A 9,245-nucleotide genomic window follows, 5' to 3' on the forward strand; every position below is an offset into this window, starting at 1 on the left:
TGCCGAAGAGGAATCTGGCGTGGAAGCGAAACCTGTAGGTCGGTTCACTTCGTTTTTAGACATGTGGAGCTGTACCCCACTTTTGTAAGTGACCTAAGAAGTTACTCACTGCCACATAGGAGCTCAGACAGGAGCCCAAAGTGACCTGTCTGCTTTATCGTGACGCACTTCCTCAGTTCTGCAGATGGAAACATCAACGATGCTAAAGGTAAAAATCCAAAACTGAGCACCCAACAGACTCCCCCCTACACATCCTGGGGCATAGGCCCCCGTCATCTCACGGGTGGCGACCCTCATGCCTCGGTCTCTATCCTCTGCACAGGATACTACCTCCGTACATCGCATTCAGATGTCAGAGACTTTTCACCTAGGTAAGATATGGGATGATTTTTCTCCAGCTTCTACCTCAGACAGCAGGACGGTGTCGGTGCTCCAGCTTTCCATAGAGTTGGGTTGGCAAGTTAGATCCAAGACTGCCTTTATGCTGCTGAGCACTTTGTACGTAAACTAACCAGGACGTCGCCGTAGAAAATGGGTGAGAGCTTTATCTCCAATGTCTGAATGAGCCCTGAGAAATACATCCTTACTTAGAAATTCTCCCATGTGGGCTTTATCCCACCTCTTAACATCCTAGGAGGGTCTCCTCATCTGATGGAGCATTATCCCACCCAAGGATCCATATATTACCTTTCTGTGGGGCCAATGCAGGTCTGTGATTGTGACCCCCACAAACTCCAGTCCTCTAATCTGGGCTGAAAACTCCTCCAGTAGTAGACAGTGTACTTAAATGCCCGGACTTTGAATTTTACCCCACCCACTGGGAAACCCTTAGCAAAAAGGTGGTTGGGGGGGGGGGTGGTAGACTCCCCCCTCACTACCACAACACTCGCAGGTCCTTTGTCATGGAGCTATTTGGACGTTCTTACAGCTTTCTGCCCGTGGTCTCTGGTACACATCCAGGCACAGGACAATTTCTGGAGAAGCCGGGGCCAGTGGCCTGATCCTCCAGTAGAGCACCACACTGTTCTGTGGATGTCAGAAGTCCTCAGACTAACACAATGGCTCCAGTGCCCTCTCCAGCTCTATTGCTTCATATTTCCCCCATTATCCCTTCCACCATGATTGATTACTCTCAGTGAGAAAAACAAAGAAGGGAATTTTGTTACTTACCGTAAATTCCTTTTCTTCTAGCTCCTATTGGGAGACCCAGACGATTGGGTGTATAGCACTGCCTCCGGAGGCCACACAAAGCAATTACACTAAAAAGTGTAAGGCCCCTCCCCTTCTGGCTATACACCCCCAGTGGGATCACTGGCTCACCAGTTTTAGTGCAAAAGCAAGAAGGAGGAAAGCCAATAACTGGTTTAAACAAATTCACTCCGAAGTAACGTCGGAGAACTGAAAAACCATTCAACATGAACAACATGTGTACCCGAAAAACCACCAAAAATCCCGAAGGACAACAGGGCGGGTGCTGGGTCTCCCAATAGGAGCTAGAAGAAAAGGAATTTACGGTAAGTAACAAAATTCCCTTCTTCTTCGGCGCTCCATTGGGAGACCCAGACGATTGGGACGTCCAAAAGCTGTCCCTGGGTGGGTAAAGAAATACCTCATGTTAGAGCTGCAAAGACAGCCCTCCCCTACGGGGAGGCAACTGCCGCCTGCAGGACTCTTCTACCTAGGCTGGCGTCCGCCGAAGCATAGGTATGCACCTGATAATGTATGGTGAAAGTGTGCAGACTCGACCAGGTAGCTGCCTGGCACACCTGTTGAGCCGTAGCCTGGTGTCGTAATGCCCAGGACGCACCCACGGCTCTGGTAGAATGGGCCTTCAGCCCTGATGGAACCGGAAGCCCAGCAGAACGGTAGGCTTCAAGAATTGGTTCTTTGATCCATCGAGCCAGGGTGGCTTTGGAAGCCTGCGACCCCTTGCGCTGGCCAGCGACAAGGACAAAGAGTGCATCAGAGCGGCGCAGGGGCGCCGTGCGGGAAGAAGGGAATTTTGTTACTTACCGTAAATTCCTTTTCTTCTAGCTCTTATTGGGAGACCCAGACGATTGGGGTATAGCTACTGCCCTCTGGAGGCCACACAAAGCACTACACTAAAAGTGCAAGGCCCCTCCCTCTCTGGCTATACCCCCCCGTGGTATCACGGGTACTCCAGTTTTAGTGCCAAAGCAAGAAGGAGGAAGCCAACAACTGGTTTAAACAAATTAACTCCGAGTAACATCGGAGAACTGAAAAACCGTTCAACATGAACAACATGTGTACCCGCAAACAGCAAAAAACAATCCCGAAGGACAACAGGGCGGGTGCTGGGTCTCCCAATAAGAGCTAGAAGAAAAGGAATTTACGGTAAGTAACAAAATTCCCTTCTTCTTCAGCGCTCTATTGGGAGACCCAGACGATTGGGACGTCCAAAAGCTGTCCCTGGGTGGGTAAAGAAATACCTCATGTTAGAGCTGCAAAACAGCCCCCCCCTACGGGGATGTCACTGCCGCCTGCAGGACTCTTCTACCTAAGCTGGCATCCGCCGAAGCATAGGTATGCACCTGATAATGCTTGGTGAACGTGTGCAGACTCGACCAGGTAGCTGCCTGGCACACCTGTTGAGCCGAAGCCTGGTGCCGTAATGCCCAGGACGCACCTACGGCTCTGGTTGAGTGGGCTTTTAGCCCTGAAGGAACCGGAAGCCCAGCAGAACGGTAGGCCTCTATAATTGGTTCTTTGATCCATCGAGCCAAGGTGGCTTTAGAAGCCTGCAACCCCTTGCGCGGACCGGCGACAAGGACAAAAAGTGCATCGGAACGGCGCATGGGCGCCGTGCGGGAAATGTAGATCCTGAGTGCTCTCACCAGATCTAGCAAACGCAAGTCCCTTTCATACCGGTGAACCGGATGAGGATAAAAGGAAGGCAATGATATATCCTGATTAAGATGAAACGAGGATACGACCTTAGGGAGAAACTCCGGAATGGGGCGCAGCACAACCTTGTCCTGGTGGAACACCAAGAAGGGAGCCTTGGATGACAGAGCAGCCAGCTCAGACACTCGCCGAAGCGATGTGATCGCAACAAGAAACGCCACTTTCTGTGACAGGCGAGAAAAAGAAACTTCTTTGAGAGGCTCGAAGGGCGGCTTCTGGAGAGCCACTAGTACCCTGTTCAGATCCCATGGATCCAACGGCCGCTTGTACGGGGGCACAATATGACAGACCCCCTGCAGGAACGTGCGCACCTTAGGAAGACGTGCTAGACGCTTCTGAAAAAACACGGATAGTGCCGAGACTTGCCCTTTAAGGGAGCCGAGCGACAAGCCCTTTTCCAACCCTGATTGCAGGAAAGATAGAAAAGTGGGCAATGCAAATGGCCAGGGAGACACTCCCTGAGCAGAGCACCAGGTTAAGAAAATCTTCCACGTTCTGTGGTAGATCTTAGCAGAAGTTGACTTCCTAGCTTGTCTCATTGTGGCTACCACTCCCTGGGATAATCCTGTTGACGATAGGATCCAGGACTCAATGGCCACACAGTCAGGTTCAGGGCCGCAGAATTCTGATGGAAAAACGGCCCTTGAGACAGCAGGTCTGGACGGTCTGGAAGCGACCACGGTCGGCCGACCGTGAGATGCCACAGATCCGGATACCACGATCTCCTCGGCCAGTCTGGGGCGACGAGTATGATGCGGCTGCAATCGGATCTGATCTTGCGTAGTACTCTGGGCAAGAGTGCCAGAGGCGGGAATACATATGGGAGGCGGAAGTGCGACCAATCTTGCACCAAGGCGTCTGCCGTCAGCGCTCTTTGATCTCGCGACCGCGCCATGAATGCCGGGACCTTGTTGTTGTGCCGAGACGCCATTAGGTCGACGTCCGGCACTCCCCATCGGCGACAGATTTCCTGAAACACGTCCGGGTGAAGGGACCATTCCCCTGCGTCCATGCCCTGGCGACTGAGGAAGTCTGCTTCCCAGTTTTCTACGCCCGGGATGTGAACCGCGGATATGGTGGATGCTGTGTCCTCCACCCAATTCAGAATGCGCCGGACTTCCTGAAAGGCTTGCCGGCTGCGCGTCCCTCCTTGGTGGTTGATGTATGCCACCGCTGTGGAGTTGTCCGATTGGATTCGGATCTGCTTTCCTTCCAGCCCCTGTTGGAAGGCCAGTAGGGCAAGATACACTGCCCTGATTTCCAGAACATTGATCTGAAGGGTGGACTCCTGCTGAGTCCACGTCCCCTGAGCCCTGTGGTGTAGAAACACTGCTCCCCACCCCGACAGACTCGCATCTGTCGTGACTACTGCCCAGGATGGGGGCAGGAAGGATCTTCCCTGAGACAATGAGGTGGGAAGGAGCCACCATTGCAGAGAGTCCTTGGCCGTCTGGGAAAGAGAGACTTTCCTGTCTAGGGAAGTCGTCTTCCCGTCCCATTGGCGGAGAATGTCCCATTGAAGTGGACGCAGATGAAACTGCGCAAAGGGAACTGCTTCCATGGCTGCCACCATCTTCCCTAGGAAGTACATGAGGCGCCGTAAGGGGTGCGACTGGCCCTGAAGGAGCGATTGCACCCCTGTCTGTAGGGACCGCTGCTTGTTTAGCGGAAGCTTCACTCTCGCTGCTCGAGTATGAAACTCCATGCCAAGATACGTTAGTGACTGTGTCGGTGACAGATTTGACTTTGGAAAGTTGATGATCCATCCAAAAGTCTGGAGAGTCTCCAGCGTAGCCTGTAGACTGAGTTGGCATGCCTCTTGAGAGGGTGCCTTGACAAGTAGATCGTCTAGGTAAGGGATCACCGAGTGTCCCTGAGAGTGCAAGACTGCTACCACCGCCGCCATGACCTTGGTGAAGACCCGTGGGGCTGTCGCCAGACCAAATGGCAGAGCTACGAACTGAAAATGGTCGTCTCCTATCACAAAACGTAGAAAACGTTGATGTTCTGTAGCAATTGGCACGTGGAGATAAGCATCCTTGATGTCTATTGAGGCAAGGAAGTCTCCTTGAGACGTTGAGGCAATGACAGAACGGAGGGTTTCCATCCGGAACCTCCTGGCGTGCACATGTTTGTTGAGCAGTTTTAGGTCCAGAACAGGACGGAATGAGCCGTCCTTTTTTGGCACCACAAAGAGATTGGAGTAAAACCCTCTCCCTTGTTCCTGAAACGGTACAGGAACCACTACTCCCTCCGCTCTTAGGGAGTCCACCGCCTGCCGCAGGACATCTACACGGTCTGAGTGTGGGGAGGTTCTGAAGAACCGAGCTGGAGGACGAGAACTGAACTCGATTCTGTACCCGCGCGACAAAATGTCCGTCACCCACCGGTCTTTGACCTGTGACATCCAAGTGTCGTAAAAGCGGGAGAGCCTGCCCCCGACCGGAGATGCGGAGGGAGGGGACTGGAAGTCATGAGGTAGCCGCTTTGGAAGCGGTTCCTCCATTTGCTTTCTTGGGGCGTGAATGAGCCCTCCAGGAATCTGAGTTTCTTTGCGTCCTCTGAGTCCCTTTGGACGAGGAGAATTGTGTTTTGCCCGAACCTCGAAAGGACTGAAACTTCTGCTGCCACTTTCTCTGCTGAGGTTTGCTTGATCTGGGCTGGGGTAAAGAGGAGTCTTTACCCTTGGACTGTTTAATGATGTCAGCCAATGGCTCGCCAAACAGTCTTTCTCTAGACAAAGGCAAGCTGGTTAAACATTTTTTGGAACCAGCATCTGCTTTCCAGTCCTTTAACCACAATGCCCTGCGCAAAACTACCGAATTGGCAGACGCCATTGAGGTGCGGCTGGTAGATTCTAGGACCGCATTGATAGCGTAAGACGCAAACGCGGACATCTGCGAGGTAAGGGACGCCACTTGCGGCACCGCTGGATGTAAGATAGCATCCACTTTCGCTAAACCAGCTGAAATAGCTTGTAGCGCCCATACGGCTGCGAATGCTGGAGCAAACGACGCGCCGATAGCTTCATAGACAGATTTTAACCAAAGGTCCATCTGTCTGTCATTGGCATCCTTAAGTGAAGCGCCATCCTCCACTGCAACTATGGATCTAGCTGCAAGTTTGGAAATCGGGGGATCCACCTTTGGACACTGGGTCCAGCGCTTGACCACCTCAGGGGGGAAAGGATAACGTGTATCCTTAGAACGTTTAGAGAAACGCTTTTCTGGATGAGCATCGTGTTTCTGGATTGATTCTCTGAAGTCAGAGTGATCCAACAGAGCACTTAATTTACGCTTGGGATAGAGGAAACGAAATTTCTCCTGCTCTGCCGCTGCCTCTTCTGCTGAAGGGGTTGGGGGAGAAATATCTAACAGCCTATTGATGGCTGAGATAAGATCGTTTACCATGGCGTCCCCATCCGGGGTATCCAGATTGAGAGGGGTTCCAGGATTCGACTCCTGATCACTCTCTTCAGACACATCACAGGGAGACTGATTGCGCTGAGACCCTGAGCAGTGTGATGACGTTGAGGGTCTTTCCCAGCGAGCCCGCTTGGGGTGGCTGGGGCAATCATCTGAGTCATCATACTCATCCTGAGAGGCCGGGGACCCCCTTGCAGTCTGGATTAAATCCAACTGCGGAGGGTTAGAGGACATAGACCTCGCCGTGTCCATAGACTGAGCCCCAGGCATGGATTGCAAAGTTTCCAGGATTTTTGCCATAGTCACCGACATATTAACCGCAAAAACTGCAAAGTCTGACCCTGACACCGGGGCAGGACTTACAGGCGTCTCAGCCTGGGTCACTATCTCTCCTGACTCCGGCTGGCGAAGCAGCACCGGATCTGAGCATTGCACACAATGGGGGTCTTTGGAACCTGCTGGTAGAGCAGTCCCACAAGCAGCACACACAGTGCACACAGCCCTAGCCTTGGCAGCTTTGCGTCTTGTGGATGACATGCTGCTGCTTCCTCAGAGCGATCTGGGGTATTCAGCCAGGAAGCGACCTCACAGTGCAATAAATCAATAAATCTCTATGTCCAGTGACACAATACACTAACAAACACTGAGGCACTAGAGGGGCCAGCTGAAATGCCGCTTACCGCCCGCTAAAGAGCGGGTGTGTGGTCTTCCAAAGCCCCTCAGTCTAGGTCTCCCAGAGCCTTGCGTCCTTCTTCCAGCCAGCCATGCATGTAATGGCTGCCGGCGTCCTGAGGGAAGAAGGGGGGCGGGCCCTGGGCGTTCCTGACCAAGAGCGGGAAGCCTGCTCCCTCTGTGCCTAGTGTGAGGGCTGGAGCATGTAAATCAGGCTCCAGCCCTCCTCGCTGCCGTGAAACAGCGTCTCTCCCCTACCCTGATTGACAGGGTGGGGGCGGGAACGATCGGAGCTGCCGGCGTCCTAGGCCCAAAAGCCGGGGACTAGAGTTATAAACGCCGCCGCCGTAAAAGCGCGGTCGGCGTATCCCCGGCGCACCACAAGTCACAGCAGCGCCGCCCGGTCCAGTGAGGGTCGGCGCTGCGTTCCCAGAACACAAAGTCCCCCAGATGACTGTAGGAACACCAGCTCAGTGTACGGTCCCCGGCGCACTACAACACCCAGCCAGCCCGGAGTGTGTCTGTGCCTGCCGGGGACACAGAGTACCTGTAAGATGCAGGGCCCGGTCCCTGATGGTACTCCTGCTCCGTATCCATCAGGTTCTGATGGGTCTGTGGATGGAGCCCGGCGACAGAGCTTTGAGGCCGGCAGGATCCCACTTCCACAGAACCCCCAAGGGGATGTGGAAGGAAAAACAGCATGTCAGGCTCCAGCCCTGTACCAGCAATAGGTACCTCAACCTTACAACACCATCCAGGGGTGAGAAGGGAGCATGCTGGGGACACTATATGTGTCCTCTTTTCTTCCATCCGAACTAGTCAGCAGCTACTGCTGACTAAAATCTGTGGAGCTATGCATGGAATGTCCTGACCTCCTTCGCACACAAAGCTAAAACTGGAGTACCCGTGATACCACGGGGGGGTATAGCCAGAGAGGGAGGGGCCTTGCACTTTTAGTGTAGTGCTTTGTGTGGCCTCCAGAGGGCAGTAGCTATACCCCAATCGTCTGGGTCTCCCAATAGAGCGCTGAAGAAATGTAGATTCTGAGTGCTCTCACCAGATCTAACAAATGTAAATCCTTTTCATACCGGAGAACCGGATGAGGACAAAAAGAAGGTAAGGAGATATCCTGATTAATATGAAACGAGGATACTACCTTAGGGAGAAACTCCTGAATGGGGCGCAGCACTACCTTGTCCTGGTGGACCACCAGGAAGGGAGCCTTGGATGACAGCGCTGCTAGCTCAGACACTCTCCGAAGAGACGTGATCGCTACCAGAAAGGCCACTTTCCGTGATAGTCGAGAGAGTGAAACATCCGTCAGAGACTCGAAAGGCGGCTTCTGGAGAGCAACTAGTACCCTGTTCAGATCCCATGGATCTAACGGCCACTCGTACGGGGGGACGATATGACCAAACCCCCTGCAGGAACGTGCGTACCTGCGGACGTCGTGCTAGACGCTTCTGAAAAAAACACCAATAGCGCCGAGACTTGCCCTTTAAGGGAGCCGAGCGACAAGCCCTTTTCCAACCCAGATTGCAGGAAGGAAAGAAAAGTAGGCAATGCCAATGGCCAGGGGGACACTCCTTGTACAGAGCACCAGTAAAAGAAAATCTTCCACTTCCGTGGTAGATCTTAGCAGACGTGGGCTTCATAGCCTGTCTCATGGTGGCAACGACCCCGTGGGATAATCCTGAGGACACTGGGATCTAGGACGCAATGGCCACACAGTAGGTTCAGGGCCGTAGAATTCAGATGGAAAAACGGCCCTTGGGACAGTAAGTCTGGCCGGTCTGGTAGTGCCCACGGTTGACCGACCGTGAGATGCCTGTCGCCAGAGCTCTTTGATCGTCATGAAAACCGGGACCTTGCTGTTGTGCCGATTCGTGAAACCCGTCCGGGTGCAGAGACCATTCTCCTGCGTCCACGCCCTGGTGACTGAGGAAGTCTGCTTCCCAGTTTTCTACGCCCGGGATGTGAACTGCGGATATGGTGTATGCTCTGTCTTCCACCCCTAGCAGAATCCGGCGGACTTCCTGGGAGGCTCGCCGACTGCGTAGTCCGCCTTGGTGGTTGATGTATGCCACCGCTGTGGATTGTCCGACTGAATTCGGATCTGTTTGCCTTCCAGCCACTGCAGGAAGTCTTGCAGTGCCATATGCACTGCCCAGAGCTCCAGACAATTGATCTGAAGAGTGGACTCCTCTGAAGAGAGTCCTTGAT

The sequence above is a fragment of the Anomaloglossus baeobatrachus genome, chromosome 12 (assembly GCF_048569485.1).
Source record: "Anomaloglossus baeobatrachus isolate aAnoBae1 chromosome 12, aAnoBae1.hap1, whole genome shotgun sequence".
In the NCBI taxonomy this organism is placed as follows: Eukaryota; Metazoa; Chordata; class Amphibia; order Anura; family Aromobatidae; genus Anomaloglossus; species Anomaloglossus baeobatrachus.